The sequence below is a fragment of the Sceloporus undulatus genome, chromosome 2 (genome assembly GCF_019175285.1).
Source record: "Sceloporus undulatus isolate JIND9_A2432 ecotype Alabama chromosome 2, SceUnd_v1.1, whole genome shotgun sequence".
Taxonomy (NCBI): Eukaryota; Metazoa; Chordata; class Lepidosauria; order Squamata; family Phrynosomatidae; genus Sceloporus; species Sceloporus undulatus.
In genome coordinates, this window is record NC_056523.1 from 282,131,406 (window position 1) to 282,151,185 (window position 19,780).

The following is a 19,780-nucleotide window of genomic DNA, read 5'->3' on the forward strand; positions in this document are numbered from 1 at the left end:
AAACAAAATTCTTATACATGCAGTGAAACCATTTATATATTCTTTAAGCTTAGAATCATGATTAATGTAGCTGAAGGGTTGCATCTAAATACAAGTGTCTTCTCATGAAAGGGCTGTGACACTTCATGGCATAGCTGTTTTCTGCTTCCACTAGTCGTGTTAGATGTTCTTGGAACAGTGCTAGTGCTTGTTTACATTCTCATAACAGTTCTTTGGACCCAAATCACTTCATTAAACTGATAATAAACTGTTTCAGATCCCCATCTCCCATTAATCAAATTCTGTCTAAGGTTTAATAATTAAGCAGATGTCTCTGATTTCAGGGGAAAATCAATGCTCATTTGACTATGTCCCTGAAATCAGAGAAAATTAAAAATTCTTAACTTCATATGAATTTGTTTATTTGCTCAATTTTTACATAACACATTTGTAATAAGTGTTGACTACTGGTTTCCAATTAGTCCTAGAAAATATTTGGATCACCTAATGGCTTGTAGGTGGAACCATGCTTTGGCTGATCAGTAACAACAGAACTGTGACTCAACAACAAGCATAACAGAGCTAGGTATGACTAGCAAATTTTTAGAAGTGAATTCTGAGCTAGGAAATATATTGTAACTAGGGCAGGGAACCGTTTAACTAAAAAGATTGCATGTACAGCGCTGTGTAAATTTACAGCGCTTCATAAATAAAGGTTAATAATAATAATAATACTCTATATTTTAACTGCTCTACAAGATGTGACTTTTATTCTGAATCAAAGATGGAATTGGAGGGAGGGTGCAGGACACAGATCTCACCAACTTCTATTTGTAGCCCTTCTGTGCTTTCTTGCTACTTCCATCTTTTTTATATATGCAAAAAATATTTTATGGAGAATAAATGGGAAGAACTGCACAGCTGCCTATATGAGGTTTGCTGTAATGTTCTGTTGCTATTCTGTATAAAGTCCTATATACCTTAGGTTCACATCGTCTGAGAGATCCTACCTTCCTATATGAACCTACCAGAGTCTTAAGATGCCTGGGAGCAAGCTTTTTCTTGTCCCAACTCAATATCCTTTTATTATGATAACTTGTTTAATTATATTTTAACTTATTTACAATCAGGATTTTGGCTTTTACTTCTTTTAACATTTTTGTATGCCTCTTTGAATTCCATGATGGGAGAAAGGAGGAATATAAATTAAAACGAACAAACAATTTCTGTTCCATTGATGGGAGAATAAAATCATCACAGCCAGAAGAATAGTGGCTCATGGGATAATCAAATTCCCAGTCCTCCTTTATTTATTTTTTTACTAGTAAATATAACTTGTTTTTAGCAGAATTTGCATTCAAGTGGTAATACATCTGAAAGTGAAGACAGAATCTGGATTAAGGTCTTTTGGATCTTGCTTTTTAATTGGGCTTTGGATTTGACATTTAAAATGGAGCCTGAAAGACGGGTGAAAACAGCCCATTCCCGGGCATCATCAGCATGCTGTGTTTAGATACCACATGTCCTGAAGATGGTGGGAAACTGGCTCAAAGTTGCCCAGCTGCCCAGATGTGGGTGGTTTCATGACAGTTTGTCGGCATGGCATTTATACACTGCACGCTACCAGACCACCTTAAAGCCAGCTTCAAGTTGCGACAGGGCAGCAAAAGCTGGCTTTTCGTTGGTGAAAAAAGAGCAGATCTTATCTGCTCCTTTTTCAGCTGGCTTCAAGGCGAATTGGGGCTATGGCCCCAAGCTATCTTGAAAGGGGCAGCTTGAAGCCACTCTTTCCTGCCTATCTGTTTCCCCTCTTTGTATATTTTTGATGACACACTATTCCTCCAGATATCGCTGAAGGCCATAAACGCAATATCATGGTTTGTATTTTAAAATGCCATTAGAGTTAAATGACTGCTAGGTTCTTTAGCGAAACCCATACTGTTACTCCTACATCTTGTTTGAAATGTAAATACTAGGATGTATCCTAAAACTGCAGGGCAAAAACTGCAAAAATGTAACCAAAAAGAAATGCTATAATTTCTAGGTTCTTTCCCCCCCACCCAACTCATACTGGCCAATATAAATTGAAATAGTAAATAGTAAAGTGCTGATGTTTTCTTTCTTAAAATACAGAATATTTTATTTGTCTTGGCTCTTTAATCATATATTATTACTTCTGGAGCCTCCCCTCTTTCGAGCACATGTTAATTGGCTGTTTTCTTTGACAAATTATGGGCTCTTTCTTTGATGAGGTTCAGTTGCAATCATTTTGCAGTTGAGTATGCAGTATTTCCAGTGTCTGCTTGCATCTTAAACCACTACAAACATCTGCATGTCACTGCAGTGCTGAGTAATGGTAGGATTTGTATAGGTCTGATTTCTCTCCTACACACACACACACACACACACAATATTTTCTGCTCTGTACATTAAATGTGTTATGTAGTTTGCCCTTCACAATAAGCAGAAGCACACTAAAAATTATCCTCCTTTCCTATTGTTGGAGCATGGAGAGATGTGTACAGTGGAAATACATTTGTAACCAGCCTGAACAATGTGTGACCCACCAAGCTAAATGTGGTCTGTTTATTCTTCCAGAGGTTCCATAAGCCATCTGTGTTTGCTGCATGCCTTGCAACAGGAACTCAAAAGGGCATCACATAGCTATAAAACAGCAATTCATGACCAGTGTGCTTTTATAGACCTTGGTGGGATCATGAATATGAGCAAGGCTGAATTCCTATGTATACCTTGAAGTAAGATCTATTCATGTCTCTGGGATTGACTTTTCCTTAAGTATAAATAATATCACGCTAATATCTCCCTTATTCTGCTGAAGTAGGGCATGCATTTTCTAAATTAGTAGTTGACTGTTCCCCTTATCAAGTTCCCATTTAAGTCCTGTCCAGGTGTTTGTGTTCTTTCCCATGGGAGTGGAGAGTACCTTGCCCTACCCGGTCACCTCTTTTTTCATGTGAAAAGTAAAATGTCTGGAGAGGCAAGGTCCAATGGAAGTTTTCCAGGTGAGCACAATTCCCGATTTCCTAGTGTTCTTGAGCCCATACAGACAGGCAAAAATAAAGCTGCCACATCAAAGCCACACTCCAGTCCTAAGCACTGGAGCACAGCTTTGGTGCAGCATCTGGCTTCTTCAGATGTGTGTGTCATTTAAGATAGCATACCTCCAAAGTGACCTGAAACAGCTTTATTTTGGTCTGTCTGTTTGGGCCCTTAAAGAGCCTCTTGATAAGGAAACCTCTCACTTCTTTCTGTGGATAGTGATGGTGGATAATGGACAGAGCTAGCCTTTTCCTTGCTCCTATGTTCATGAAAGTGTGTTGAGTGGCAATTGGGCTGGGCTTTGGTCTCTGTGACAAGCTTGCCTTCTATGCTTCAGCAATTGTGTCTGTATCCTCCCCTATAAATGTAATATGAAGACACCTTCTGTGTCTCACTACCCAGTATACTGAAGTTCTGTCCTAAAAATCCACCTTCTTTCTGTCCTACTGCCTGCCCCCACCTTTTAAAGACCCTATTGTTTATGCAGGTGGATAATTTGGCTGGATTATTATTCTTTTAGATGGCAGGGGGTTGGACTGTATGGCCCTTGTGGTCGCTTTCAGCTCTATGATTCTATGATACTATTTATTTATTTATAACCCACTCTTCAGAATGGCTCTCAGAGTGACTTACAATTTGGTAATTAAACAGTTCCCTGCCCTCAGGCTTACAATCTAAAGACATGACACACAAGAAAAGGGGATGGCAATGGGGAGGGGATTAGGTCCGGCAGAAACTGCCTCTTATTCTCTCCCTCCAAGTCCATGGCAATTGCAGTTGGAATGGACAGAAGGCCCTTCTGCTGCCTTTGAGCTAGGCATGGTGGAGCTGTGCCTGCCTCTTTTCTCCCCGTCTGAGTTCAGGGCTTCTTACAGTATCTCCTAAAGTAAAAGTAGACATTATCTTGATTCATGGCATGTAGCTACACATCAAGTTTTCCTATACCTAATTATAGATATATTGGGATGTAGGCATGATGCACTACACAGAGAGGGAAAACTTTTCTCTTCCTGGGTATTTCCACTGCTTTGGTGGTCCCATGCAGATGAACTCTTTCTCCATTGCTCAGGAAAAGTTAGTTGAATTGCAACCATGATAGTATGGATAAAAGAAAAGAAACTGGTAAAGTTAAACATGCTATATACCACCATAACATTCTGAGTATGCCCAATCTCATTTGACAAATAAAGACAAATAAATGAATCCTAGGACCTTATCACACTAGAGGAATCCCGCTGAGAAATAGGATTTAATAGGATTTAAAGTAGATTTAAAGGAGAAAAAGCCACAAATGTGGGAGTTTTTTCTCACAATATTTCTGCAAAAAAGAAATAATGCAAAAATAAAATGAGCATAAAGGGGACAAAAACAACAGCTTTTTACTTTCCGGAACTTCCAAAAGTAAAAAGCTGTTGTTTTTCTCCCCTTTACGTTCACTTTATTTTAGCATTATTTCTGTTTTGCCAAAACATTGTTTGAAAAACCTCCCACACTTGCAGAGTTTTCCCCTTTAAATCTACTTTAAATCCCATTTCTCAGCAGGATTCCTCTAGTGTGATAAGGCCCCTAGAGTAAATGAAGCTTGAACTCTCCCAAGAAGCCAAGACTAAGCTGAGACTGTCATACTTTGGACATATCATGAAAAGACATGACTCACTGAAAGGACTATGATATTTGACAAAGCAGAAGGAAGTAGGAAAAGAGTAGGAAACGAGGCATTGCAGATGGGTAGATTCAATCCAGGAAGCCACAGCCTGAGCAGGGCTGTTGATAATAGAATGGCTTGGACATCTCTCATCCATAGAATTGCCATAAATCAAAGTCAACATTGGCAATAATCTTTGAAAACTCCTGGAGAACAGGAGAAGTCCCAGCCGCCTGGGGGAGGGCAAACATTATCCCCATCTTCAAAAAGGGGGAAAAAAGAGGATCCCAACAATTAGTGTCCAGTTAGTCTGACAATACCAGGAAAGATTCTAGAGCAGATCATTAAACAGAGAGTCTGTGAACATTTAGAAGGCAATTCCATAATTTCAAAAAGTCAACACAGGTTTGAGAGAAACAAGTCATGCCAGACAAATCTGATCTCTTTCTTTGATAAAATTACCAGCTTGGTAGATGAAAGGAATGCTGTGGATATAGTATACCTTGATTTCAGTAAGGCCTTTGACAAGGTTTCCCATGACATTCTTGCAAACAAGCTAGTGAAATGTGGGCTAGACAAGGTAACTGTTACACTGGCCAAAGCCAAAGGTTGCTCAACAATGGCTCCTCTTCATCCTGGAGAGAAGTGACCAGTGGGGTACCACAGGGCTCTGTCCTGGGCCCAGTGCAGTTCAACATCTTTATCAATGACTTGGATGACAGAATTGGGGGCATACTTACCAAATTTGCAGATGACACCAAATTAGGAGGAATAGCTAATACTCCAGAGGACAGGATCAAAATTCAAAATGACCTGAATAGACTAGAAAGCTGGGCCAAAGCTAACAAAATGAAATTCAACACGGAAAAATGTAAGGTACTGCACTTAGGGCGGAAAAATGAAATGCACAGATATAGGATGGGGGACACCTGGCTGAATGAAACTACGTGTGAAAGGGATCTAGGAGTCCAAGTAGACCACAAGTTGAACATGAGTGAAGAGTGTGATGTGGCAGCTAAAAAGGCCAATGCGATTTTAGGCTGCATCAATAAAAGTATAGTGTCTAGGTCAAGGGAAGTAATAGTGCCACTGTACTCTGCTTTGGTCAGGCCCCACCTGGAACGTTGTGTCCAGTTCTGGGCACCACAATCAAAAAGGACATTGAGAAACTGGAGCGTGTCCAAAGGAGGGCAACCTAAAATGGTGAAGGGTGTGGAAACCATTTCCTGTGAGGAACGACTTAGGTAGCTGGAGATGTTTAGCCTGGAGAAAAGAAGGTGATATGATAGCCCTATTTAAATATTTGAAGGGATGTCATATTGAGGAGGGAGCTAGCTTGTTTTCTGCTGCTCCAGAGAACAGGACCCAGAATAAGGGATGCAAGCTACAGGAAAAGAGATTCCACCTCAACATTAGGAGGAACTTCCTGACAGTAAGGGCTGTTCCACAGTGGAACACACTCCCTATGAGTGTAGTGGATGCTCCTTCTTTGGAGGTCTTTAAGCCGAGGCTGGATGGCCATCTGTTGTGTATGCTTTGATTGAGATTTCCTGCATGGCCCTTTTGGTCCCTTCCAACTCTACAATTCTATTATTCTATGATGGCAGTTAACAAAACAACATCTGATTTGGAAGATAAATATGATATGAGCCTGGTTTGAACTTGAAAGAATACCAGAATGCTCCAGGAGGGGCTGGAAGATAATCTTTCATTAAACACTTGAGAACCACTTCCAGTCAAAGTTGATAATACAGTATTAGATAAACCAGTGAGTAGATAAACCAGTGATTTGCCTCAGTATTAAGTATCTCCCTACATTTGTAGATTTGTCCAGGCCTAAACTGTATGTTTTTCACTCTATTTCTAATCTGATGGTCATACCAATTTTTTAAATGTTGTTATAAATCAAAATGGCCATTTTTGGTAGTGGCATCCTCTTTATTGGGAAGAAAAGGGTGTCAGTTGTACTACCATACATTTATCACATGGTTGTTTCTTGGCCTAACGAAAATTAACTACAGATAACTGTCCTGTTTGTACTTCAAAGCAGAAGATGGAGGCTAGATTCCCAGGCAGGTGTTAGAGTTTAGGTTAAGAAGAGCCAGATGTTTACAGGAACTACTTTAATTCTCAGGAGAATGGTTTTCATTTGTTCATTTTTCTGAAGACTTCACAGTCTGTGAATTTCAAATCTTGAGGCTACTTGTATTAACTGTAAGGCATTGATACATCACTCTGAAGCTTCATAATAAATATATATGGATAAAGGAGAACAGAAATTAACAATGTGCATCTTTGGTTCCCCTTTTCTGCCACCATAGTTATTTGTCTAAGTCTTCATTCAGGATTGCTCAGTAAAGGCCAGAGACTTGGTGGTCATGTTAGGATCCGTGCTGTTAGGATCTTGTGTCTATAGAAGACGTTTGATCTGGATGGCTCCTGTGCCTATAACAGGCATTTGATCTGCAGGAATTAGAAGCAGGTGTTTTTCAGGGCATGGACATCTGGTAATAACTGCAGATGAAACACACCTGTTAAAGGCATTAGGTCAGGGGATAGTTCAGCAGCTGGTAATCCTAATGGATGCAAGCTTCATATATGGTCCTTTCATTTGTACGATACTCCAGTGCACTTTGATTCCATTATAATAATCAGTAATGTGGTTCACACCGTTTTAGATTTTCATTTCTGAAAACAAACAATAACCCTGTTGGTAGTTGTGTGTCCTATCAAAATGTTTAGGTTCAAGTATATGTTTAATATTCATAATATCCATAACACATAATTTCCATAGGATGTATTTGTGGGTAGGAGAATTAGCACATGCTCTGCGAAACAAATGCTCCATGCTGATTCCCAATTATATGAAGGAGAAGATGGATAGAGGCTTAGGATCACATGAATACAAGGATGTGTTCTGATGTGTTCTGGTCTGAGACATTGCTCCTTGTGATTAAATGAAAACTAGAATTCCACTAGCTTTGATATTGTTCCATCAAAATGTGTTACATATTTAAGGAGTCAGAATGTTCCAGAAGTACAGATTAATTAAGAGAAGACTCATTATGCCATGCAAATTTTTAGCCCAAGTAGAGTAGTAAATGCAGCAATGATTCTCTAACTGATCTTCCAAATGTTTTTATCTGTAGTCTCCAAATCCCCGGTCAACTTGGCCAGTGGTCAACAATTGTGAGACCTGAAATCCAAGACATCTGGAGGACCAAACATTGAGAACCACTGTAATTTATTGTGTAAATGGATCTAATACAAATATATACTGTGGGGCCATTGTGTATGTCTAAAACATGAAATGATACAGTCTGTAAGTGGAAGTATGTATAGTCCTCCCTCTGTTCTTGCAATCTTCGGACCCACGTCCCTTGCTTATAAAAGAGGGATGAATGTCCCCACACCCTCGCGCCTATATTTAAGCTAATGTTGCTTGAAAAGGCAAAACTCTATTTTCACGAGGGGGTCGAAAACGGATCCCTTGTGAAAAAGAAGGGGCAACTATATAGTATTCTCAGCAAGGGATGAGCAATAAACATGACCACTGGGCTCTCATTTCTGTAGTCTGCAGGAGTTACATATGACAATGATGACAACAATAAACAGTAAATAGATTATAAAAGGTAAATGGTAAAGGCAGTCCCTTGACATGAATTTCTAGTCGTAACCAACTATGGGGGGTAGTGTTAATCTCTGTTTCTAAGCCAAAGAGCCAGCGTTGTCCAAGGACTGCTCTGGTGGTCAGCATGACTACACCGAACACTGTTACCTTCCCACTGAGAAGTGGTACCTATTTATCTACTTGCACTTGCATGCTTTCGAACTGCTAGGTTGGCAGTGACAGGAGCTCACCCCATCATGCAGCACCCAGGCCTCGAACCGCCAACCTTCTGCTCTTCCAATCGTCAGAATTGGCGTCATAACCTCCAAGCCACCACATCCCTAGTTTATAGCATATGTACAATCATCTAATGCAAGAAGAAGGATTGGAGAATTCTAGGGTTTGGTGGGACCAGTTGCCCTATAATAACCATTTGTGGGTCATACTCTTCCACCACTGGCTTTATCACCAACATTCAGTGGTGATGGCAGGAGACAGTTTCCGCTGTCACCCTAGATCTTTTATTTCCCATTCTGTAATGAAGGGATTAAAAGGAAAGGAAAAATTACTGTGGTTTCCGTGGCAAGAATAGCAAACTGTGTGGTAGCTATGATATGAAAGCTGCACTCTACAAGGTACATGTTGCACATACTTGTTTTTGAAACAATGGTCTGGTACAGACCGCCCAAAAGGGCGGTCTGCCGGTGCCTAGTTTTCTGCTGGGGGGAAACACAGTGGACAAACCGCACAGTTTCCCGCCGGCAGAAAAAGAACCTGCAAAAAGCCTGTTCTTTTTCTGCTGCGGTAACAGCAGTGGCGCACTCGTTATGTAAGTGCTGTACAGTGCCATGCAGACACTGCGCGGCACTTACATAACTATGGTACAGGGCACCACCATTTTAACACCCTTGTCACGTGTGAGGGGCAAAGGGCTTCTAGAAGCGCCACCCCTCGCACATGACGAGGGCGTCCTTCGGGGCCCGTCTGGACCAGGTTTCTACACTTCATGTTTGCAAAATTGAATCAGTGACCAAATAGAAAGGTTAAAAACAATTGGTACTAGGAAAGAATCATAATTGGTATATTTTCTGTTCACATAGTACAGTATATAATTCCAGTATTTTGATGCTATCTTTTTAGGGCACATGTAGCATAAATGAATATTTACCTCATTCTCTCACACTCAGACATACAGTCAGTGTATTTGTTGTATGTGACAGGAGATTAGATTCATTGCAGCTGGAAGAAACTGATTTTAAGAAGACCTTGCCCAATACTTGAGCATGATTGAACTATAAATTGATACATTGTATCATGAATTAGGCCTCACAATAGTGCTCAATTGCACTTGATCAGAGAAGCTTAATTGGTATTAAGGAAATAGACCAAAGTAAAGAAAGATGTACAAGTGAGAGGATTCATGACTTTATTGGATTTCAAGACCCTGTGAGCTATGCATCTTAATTGGGGCCAGTTGGGATCATTTAATAATTGCTGTCAGAAGATCAGATTTAATTCTCCTTATAAAAATACCACAGTGGGATGGAGTTAAGCAAATTGTCATTCAAGGTTTCAAATGAACAAAGCTTTAATTAGGTTGATTAGTCTACTGTATGAGAGAAGAAAGAAAGAGGAAAATGATGAATCTACTATGAACCATATATGGGCTAGATATTTCTGTATATGTGACAGTTCCATCCAGTATCTTTATTTGTAAGATACAAATTATTGTGTAACATTTCTAGTAAATTTCTGTGCCAATCATTTGCAGTTTTCCAAGACAATTTATTAGGTTATGTGTTTATTTTGTGTGCTTACTGCTTGAATTGATTTTTACATTCATTTATGAAAACATTATAGAATATTACAAGTTTTCAAAAATCTAAAGATCTACAGTTGGACCTTCTTATACATGGATTTTTTATACATGGATTCAAGCATCCACGGTTTGAAAATGTACAAAAAAGTATAAATTTCAAATATCAAACCTTGATTTTCCATTTTTTATAAGGGACACCATTTTGCTATGCCATTATATTTAATGGGACTTGAGCATACACTGATTTTGTTATACATGGGGGATCTTGGAACCAAACCCTAGCGTCTAACAAGGGTCTACTGTACAATAAAAGCCTATGCTTGTCTACTCAAAAGCTCCATTGAGTAAAACAGTTTACACAAAGTGTGCATGTAAGAGGTGGAGAACCCCTGGCTCTCCATAAGGTGATGAACCTAATGTACCTTACAGACATCCAGGCTGTCTGAAGTTCACGAACATGTGGAGAGCCACAGGTTTCCCATCCCTGGCGCCAAGTCCAGTTGCTAGTTCCAGGTATATTAGATCCACTGAATTAATAGAATTTACCTAGGTATTGACTTATCAAATTCCCACTAATTCAATGGCTCTACTTTAGTTAGGACTAACAATTGGGTTTAACTCATTGTGTATAATATTATGAAAGGCTCTGGCTGCAACTGGATATGTACTCAATTCAGAATCATCCTACATAACTGTGTAGAGCTTCCATGTGCTGAGTTCTGGCTAGTTCCATCTTCAAAACTGCTTAGATGTCTGTCTGTGACAAAGTGATGGGCCTGAATCTCAGATTTCTCTGTTCACTTAAGGTTTATGTAATGGAAGCCATCAGACAACTGGACTGGCCATTCCACATTGTAGGTACTCAACTAGCAAATGGTATTACTCACAAAAGAATGATACAGCTGAAAGGATTGCGCTTCTGCCCCATTTCCAATTATGATTGTAAAATACAATGAGCCCTTGGTATCGGCTGAGGTTTGATACCAAAATCTGTGGATTCTCAAGCTCCATTAATAACAATGGCATAGTAAAATGGTTCACCTTCCATAAAATGGCAAAAATCAAGATTTGCTTATTGGAATTCATATTTTTTAATATTTTCAAGCCATGCTCAGTTGAATTCATGGATAAAAAAATCCATGGATACAGAGGGTCAGCTATACCATTTATCCAGCCCAGTCATAACATAGGGCCACATGGCTTCATACTATCCTTATTTAAATAGAAAGAGATAAAATGTTGAGGAGTTTAATAAAATCCTACTTGTGCTAATAGGGAAACTTTCTATCATCTGCTTTCATGTGATCTCTCCTTAGCATTAGGACTGGGAGCTCACTATTCACAACTGGTGCAACTTTGATTACTTTCAAAGTCCATAAACCATAAAGTACCATAAAACCCTATGTTACATGGCATTAATGCTATAGCTTGGGGGATTCCAAAATGTCAGCTGTCCAACCCTTCAGGGCTAGATTAGCGCAGACAACACAACCACCTGGGAACATTTCTCTTGAAAACTTAGACAAAATGAATAGAAACTTTGCAGAACTCTTGTTTCAGTAGGCTGATCCAGGAGGCTTGCCTGGCTTTCATGTGTTTTCTGTTTTCAAATATTTCTGTCAAATGGAAACTACTACCATATCACTATCCTTACAATATGGGCAGTAGAAGTACATTCTGTAACTTTACAGCAGAAAATCTTTACAGCAGATTGCGTTACAGCAGTAAAGTGGGTTATAAATAAAAGTTTTATTATTTTTATTATTATGTAACTAATGCTCTCAGTTCTGTAAGTAAGTGCTGACTGGAGTGGCTTATAAGCATCCACAGTAAGAACTTGCATAATGCCCTCCATGTCCATGAATCCACAGATTTAACCATTCATGGCTTGAAAATATTTTTTAAATAATAATCCAAAAAATAAATATTGATTTTGCCACTGTATATAAGGAACACCCTATTATTACACCACTGTATATAATGGCACCTGAGCATCCATAGATTTTGGTATCTACAAGGGGTTCTGGAACCAAAACCCTTAGGATACTAAGGGTCAGGTGTACAACCATATGGCATTTACCATAATAACAGATTTTCCAAATTAGTGATAAGTATGGGCAAAGTGCGCAATACCTGTCAGAACCCATAACTGTATATTAGTGTGCCCTCCACATTTGCTGGCATTAGGCATTTTTGTTTTTTGTTGATCTGTGGGAACACCTTTCAAGGAATCTCTAGATCTTCCAGCATAATTCTATGATCAATACCTGCCAGAGGATGACCACAGAATGGTGCTGGGGACCTACAGATGCCTAGAGAAATGTTCTGTCTGGGAATCTGTAGGTCCTCCAGCATGACTTCTGGCAGACATTGAACTTAGAATCACACTAGAGGAGCTAGAGATTGCTAGAAAGAATGTACTCAAATCCATGAATAATCAAAGCCTCAAAAGTCAAAGCCGCAAATGTGGGGGGATGACTGTAGTTGTATACAGTCCTTCCTCCATTCTCACGTTTTTTCAGACTCATGTCCCACGCTTATGCATGAGGGACGAATGGAGGGGGAATAAATGGGCTGTGAGCTCACAGTGCCCGCTCCTACTTGCATGTCTGTATTCAAGCCAAAGGGAGCTTGGAACGGATCCCCCATGAAAAAGGAAGTGCAACTATAATTGGATTGGATGAAATTTTTCTTGTATAAAATTGTAGTTGTATATAATTCAGTAAAATGGAGCAAAAAATGAATGCAAGGCTAGATGAGCTTGGAGATGTGAAAGTTTGTGGGAAAGACTGAAATAAACATTGAGGGAAAGGATGTGTGTTTTTTTCCCTTGAAATTTTCCCCCCAGAAAAACTGGGGGAGGGGGGACAGATGATGGAATATTTGCTTTTAGAATTATGAATAAAATATTTAAGAAGACGTGTTCATGGCCTCCAAAATAATTTCTTTAAAACTATATAGGAGGAAACCTTTTATGTCAGACTTTATACAGTAGCAGATCATTATAATTCCTAGTCTTGTGTCCAAAACACACTGCAGAAACAATCCAGTTTGAGACCACTTTAACTGCCCTGGCTTAATGCTAGGGAATTCTGGAAACTGCAGTTTTGTGAGACATTTAGCCTTCTCTGTTAGAAAGCTCTGGTACCACAATAAACTACAATTCCTAGGACTGCCTAGCACTGAGACAGGGCAGTTAAAGTGATCTGAAACTGAATTCTTTGTGCAGTGTGTTTTAGACCTTGGTTTCCTTTTCTCATTTATTTTTAAGGGGCAAAGTGTGTTATGTCTTCTTGACATTATGTAGAATTAATGGAGACAAAATAATTTTCTTTGTTTTATTAATATTGAGAGTTTCTTATTTTTATTGTGATTTTTTGGCCTGCTCTTTAAACAGGAAAACCTGAAGAAGTTCCTGATATCATTTCTGTAGCTCCATTTGTAATCACATAAAACCTTTTTAAAAAGAGATTTGATTTGTAATTATATTCTAAACAAAGTATGCATTTAGTATATACAATATGATAATATGATGCTAAACCAAGTTATACAGAGAGAGAGAGAGAGAGAGAGAGATCACTTTCAGGCTGTAAAGGATGCTAATGTTGCATTTTTCTGGGGGGGAAATCCATTCTGTCCCTCCAAAAACCCCAGAAAAACACTTTCCTCCCCATGACTTCAAAATTTCCAGAAATTTTACATCTCTAGATGAACTTATTTTGCTTCCAGTCAGACTTAGCCATACAGAAATAGGTGTGGGACTGTGGCCCAAATTATTTAAGGTTTAATAGTTCAGCCTGCCCAGCCTCACAGTCACATTGAGGAAGAGGCCACTTTGTGTTGGCTGTCTTGCTGATTAGTACACTATGCAGCTGCATTCTTTTGTATATTTACTCATAATTTAGACTCAGACAATTTTAAGTGTGGATTAGACACATTGTAGCAGAGTAAGGCTATCAATTTCTAGTAGCCATTACCATTATATACTACTTCCAGGAACAGTGACAGCATGTTTCTGTATGCCAATTGGTGGGGATCACCAAAGAGAGAAAGAATATTGTCCTCAACTCTTTCAAGCAGGCTTCCTGGAGCCACCTGATTGACCACTGGCAGAAACAGGATGTGAGACTAAGTAGACCTTTGATTTCTCTAGTAAACTCCTTCTTAGATTCTTAGGTTTTGGGGAATGTATTTCCTAATGAGGAGGTTTGGGACTGCAGCCTTAGTCGGCCTCATTGTACCATTTTCTCTTTGCTCTTGTTTTTTGCAGGGGGAGCCTCGGGGTAGAGGTAGATTCAGGGGCATAGATACAGCAGGGGCAAAGTTAGAGCATTGCCTCTTGAAATACAAATTCACACACACACTCATGGAAATTTTAATGTATTCTCCAAATTTCTAGCATTGCAGAGACTGAGCCATTAAAAATAATGAATACCTAAAACTCTTCTGTTTGGCTGTTTTCACATTGTCTTGATCACTTTGCCATGACCTTTTTTGTAGGGTGCCTAAACTCTGTTTCTAAATGTTCAGCTGAGATTTTAAGTTACTGAAATGCTAGAAATTTGGGTACTGCAGGAAAATTTTAGGAGGCAGAATGTTTATGGAGACCAATGCCCTCATCTCTCCCCGAGTTATAACTCTGGATAGAACTATTATACAGATCTTTAAAGTCTTCATAATGGAAGGATTTCCACTTTTAAAAATCACAGCTATGTGTACGATTTATTCTGTTCTGGTGGTATGGTTCCTGCTAATTTTAACACATGGTGTAACTACTTCAGTTAATTAATTTTAAAGCATGTTGTAACTGCACCAGTAATTAGAAGTTCAAGCTGCAAGTGTAAGAGTAATTTTTTTGCTATTTTACATTGTTGCATTTAAGAAAAAAAGTGTCAGGGATCTCTCTCTATATAACAAGATATTATAGAAAACAATTTCTGAAAAAAATATAATGCACATTGAAGGCCTCAGAAAAGATTAGCTAATGTTTCTTACAATTGATTTTGGGTTTGTTTCTTTTTCCGGCTTCTTATGATAATATTAAAATGAAAAATATTGACAATTATTCCTGAAGTGAAAAAAGTATGTTTCCCACTTGAACAAAGATAATTAACTAAATAGGTGTTAGGTTACTAAAAGCAAGAACACGCGCGCACACACACATTGTGACAGCAGTATTTTACCAATGCATATGAAGTGCATTTGGATTTTTGTGTTGACCTGATACTGACCTTCCAGAAGAAATGGTACCATTCATACATCTATCAGTCTATGAGTATGTGCAGAGTCAAAATATCCACAGTCTTTACATAAATATATTAAAACAGTGTTTTAATTGTATTTTTGTATGTTTTAACTGTGTGTGTTTTTATTGTATTTTCATCTGTTCTGTAAGTCATCTTTCCCAGTCTGGGGGGAAAACAACATATAAATAAAGTGATGGATGGATGGGCTTCCAGTGTAATCCTGGAAAAGTTTCTCTTTAGGGGTTTCCCAAAATTTTACCTACTGACCTGGATTATTGGATAAATCAGCCTTTTGAAGAAGCTGTTGTTGACCTTAGTTCCCTCAGTCACGTCCATCCCCCTGACCAATCTCAGAAAGGGTTTGTAGATCAGTGCTTGAACACTTGCATTGTATGCAAAAAATAATAATAAAAAAAAACCAAATTCAAACTGTAATATCTCCAGGATGAAAAATGTCAGGATAGCCTGTGCTGTGGGAGTTCTGTACTGGGCAACCATTGCCAGAAAAGAGAATGGATAAATAGTCTGATATTCTGTAAAGTTCTAGTCTTCTTCATAAAGTCTCAACCTCCACCCATCCCATACCATTTCAGTCCGTTTCTTCTTCTGACTTTCAGTATCGAGTATAAATAAAGCAGGCAATACTTTAGACATTGTTAGTTGTGGAAGCTTGGCCCACAGAAGAAGAGAGGGCTCACAAAAGACAGAAAATATATCCACTTGGCTTCCTTAATGTAAAGTAATATTATTTTATAGAATACTGTGGCACAGAATATTAAAGCAATTCCATGTGTTAGAGGAAAGGTTCTTCTAAGTCTTTTTTTTTAAGTGACAGGATTTGAAGGAAGCTGAAAGAATAAAGACTCATGGGGGGGAGGAATAGTTTGCTTGTGATGTTTAGAAACTGAATGAAATAAATGTGGCTGGGCAGGGTTTTAAATAGCTTTCATTATATCAGAGCTGTTTAATTACAATAGGTAACTAAATGCATGACTAGGAGATGAATCTGCTGTGAAGCTTTAAAAGAATGTTAAGTTTTCACTGTAGCAGAATTATATTGTCTTGCCATCTACCTAAGCTAGGGAGCATGCTTTGTTCTTTTTGATGGTCAAATGCACTGTTTTGGTTATAAATTGATTGTATGGCATTGTTCAAAGTTAATAAAATGTTGTCTTTTGGCAATGCCATTTACCAGAATGTGGCTGTTTTGTAGCTCCAGTGGTATAGTTTTATGTGAGTTATGGTGATCTCATGATTTTCATAAGGTTTTCTTAGTCAAGGAATACTCAGAGGTGGCTTTGCCAGTTCCTTACTCTGAAATATAGCTTACAGCACCTGGTATTCATTGGTGGTCTCCTTCCAAGATCAGATGGGATCTACTGCTTTAGGGGTCTTTAAGCCCTGGTATAGGTTTTCTATACAGAAAATCTTCAGCATGGACCTGTAGAAGTGAGCCTGTACATTACAGCAGGGGTGAAAACTATGCCACCCTCTAGATATCCCATCAGCCCTAGCCAGTATAGCCAACAGTGAAGAATACTGGGGCATGCAATCCACATCTGGGAGATTACAGCACTAGGGTAAAAGCGTTCCCCAATGCGTTCTCACGGGCGCGAGCCAGGAACGTGATGAGGACCAGAACGCTAGTTTACCGCACAGCGGAACGCCGCCGTCGCCGCCGGGCGTTCCAAATGTGTTTCCAATGTGTTCCAGGGAGGCCAATGGCCTCCCTGGAACACATTGGGAACACATTGGGAACACATTGGGAAACATTTGGAACGCCCGGCGGCGATCGGGCGGCGTTCCCTGTGCGGTAAACTAGCGTTCTGGTCCTCATCCACTTCCAGGCTCGCGCCGTGAGAAACGCATTGGGGAACGCAGTAATCTTCCTGGAGTGCAGTATGATTCTCACTCCAATATCAATACATTTCAACCTGTTGTGCCTGTCATCACCACCTTCATTGTTTAATATTTTAAAAGTGCTACTGGCTGCTGCTACACATAGCTAAAACCAAACAAGTCCCTGCCCACTGTAGTCAGATCAAAAGTTGTTTATTTTAGTGTAGGTTGGCTCAGTTACAGCTTCTGTATGACCTCAGTATTTGTGTTGAACTTCCTGTTGTAAAACGCATATTCTCTTGAGATAAATTTAGCAGATTAAAATGAAATCCCTTGCACATCTTTTAATGTGGCAGCCTAGCCATAAGATCAAAAAACATAAATGTAGGTTATGTTAAATTTCTACATCGGAATGTTTGGGACAGATGTTTAAAATCTTGAGATGACTCAGATTCTATTCCCTCCCCCCCCCCCTTTCTCTCTTTCTCTCTCTCGGCTTTCTGCCCAAATTAAATTACTGTGTATAGCAAAGCATGCTGTTTGTGTGTTTCAAATCTAGTGCAGCAGTAATGACATCTAGTGTATAACTATATAATGGGGATTTTTTTTTAAAGGACTGAATTCTGGTGATGCCCAGGGAAATGGTTTTGACATCTGCATTGGCCCATGGCAGACTCTGTGTATTGAAATAACTGGAACAACAGCATACAGAGCCTGACTCAAAAGCAGTTATTACATGTGCAGCAGGTAGTGCACTGGGCTTGGATCTTCCATCAGAGACTGGAAATGTTGTATTTTGAGGCTGAAGCTCCCAGAATTTCACAGTCAGCATGTGACCACTTTGGACAGTGTCAGTGAAAGCTTATTTCTGAGTAATATTACCCTGGCTTGCTGGTTTCTGTTTTGCTATTGAATTTCTCTTCTGTTATCATACCATTGTGAATCTCATGATTTCAGAAGCTAAACAGGGTGAGGCTTAGTTAATATTTGGATGGGAGACCACTAGATAATAGTGTTACTTACCAGATAGGCTACAGAATAAGTCTGCATGAAATCCTGGACAGCAGTTGTCAGAGTTGATAATACCGAGCTAGGTGGACAACAGGTAAAAGGCAATTTCCTACCTTCATAACAGATTTTTTTCTGACTGGCAGTTGTTATCACTTTTAAAATTACATACCACATTTTAAAATATTCTGTTGAAATTAGTAGAAAAAAAGGCATCCTGGTTTTTTAAAAAAACAATTCTGTCCTGTGCAAGTTTGACAGATTTATAAAATATAACAGCAGCAAGAGCTAGGACAGAACAGGGGGGGAAATCTCTGTGACACACGTGTTGCTTTTGTACTGAAAACCTAAACCACCAACACATATTTTATAGGTTTTCTTCCAGCTGCCACCCTCCCCCTGTTTATAAATTAAATATTTAGATTCCTCCATTTTGATACTACTTCATGCCCCTTGGGTGACTTGTTCAAAGGGCTCTCTGTCTCGGCGGTTGCAGCAGAGCAGATTCAGAAAGTTCTGTGTGGAGAAGGAAGTAAAGAGTTTTGGTTCCCATTTTGCACTTCTGGAACAGTTTAAGGAAGGAAGCACCTTTACACCTTTTATTGTTCGCGGTTGCTGACATCATCTCCTTCCCTGACCACTCAGTGCGTGTTTCCTGCCATTCTGTCAAGATTCTTCTGTGTTGCTGAGAGGGATAGAGAGAATGTGTGAGAGAGTGGAGGGAGAAGAGGTGACTGCCGGGCTACATCTGCCCACTAAAACTCAAATCACTCTTTTCTCAACTCTCTGTGCCTTTGCCAAATCATAAAACAAAAAAGAAGCCCGCCAAAATGAAGTTCCTCTTTTTAGCAAACAGTCTGATTTTTTCTTAAGTCTTTGAGTTTCCAGAAGAGGGGGGGTGGAAATGCTGAATACTGTAATTCTGCAGAGTGCAGCATTGATTTTTTTTTTAATGCATCTGTTTATGTATAACTCTGTCATTATCTTTGAAGGTTTCTTTAAAGTGGACACTGTTTTGACAGGGCTTCTGGAATAATTTTAGCTTGCCATATAGCAAGGTTTTTGACGTTTTTAGGGCTCCTGCTGTTTCTGCAGTTTTCCTAACAAATGTAACAAACCTACTGGAAGGTAAATTTAAGCAGTTTCCCACTGCAGGTTATTCCTTTAAAATTCCAGAGGTAGGTGGTGGGAAATTGTGAACCATTTTCACATCTAGTACTCTGGTTGGCACAAAACTTTCAAAATGTTTGAAGGTACATTGACTCGTGTGTGTGTGTGTGTGTGTGTGTGTGTGTGGCAGATTGCCTTTTATTTCCTCTGAGTGTGACTTGCCCAGTGCCATCCATTGGGTTTCCATGGCTGAGGAGGCATTAGTTACAATCTAATGCCAAACAACCGTAGCACTCTGGGTCCATATGAATCTTGCTTTTATATAAAATAAGATGTGTTCTTATATGTACATATTAGTTTCTCTCTCTCTCTCTCTCTCTCTCTCTATCTATCTATCTATCTACCCATATGTACATATAAGAACACATCATACACACACACACACACACACACGTTGACAAAGT

General features: G+C 39.2%; 1 protein-coding gene across 12 annotated transcripts in view; it reads left to right on the forward strand.

The window, feature by feature from the left end:
* The window catches only part of MEF2C (myocyte enhancer factor 2C), a 229,894-nt gene that overhangs the window by 81,717 nt on the left and 128,397 nt on the right, over positions 1–19,780 (forward strand). The window lies entirely within an intron of this gene.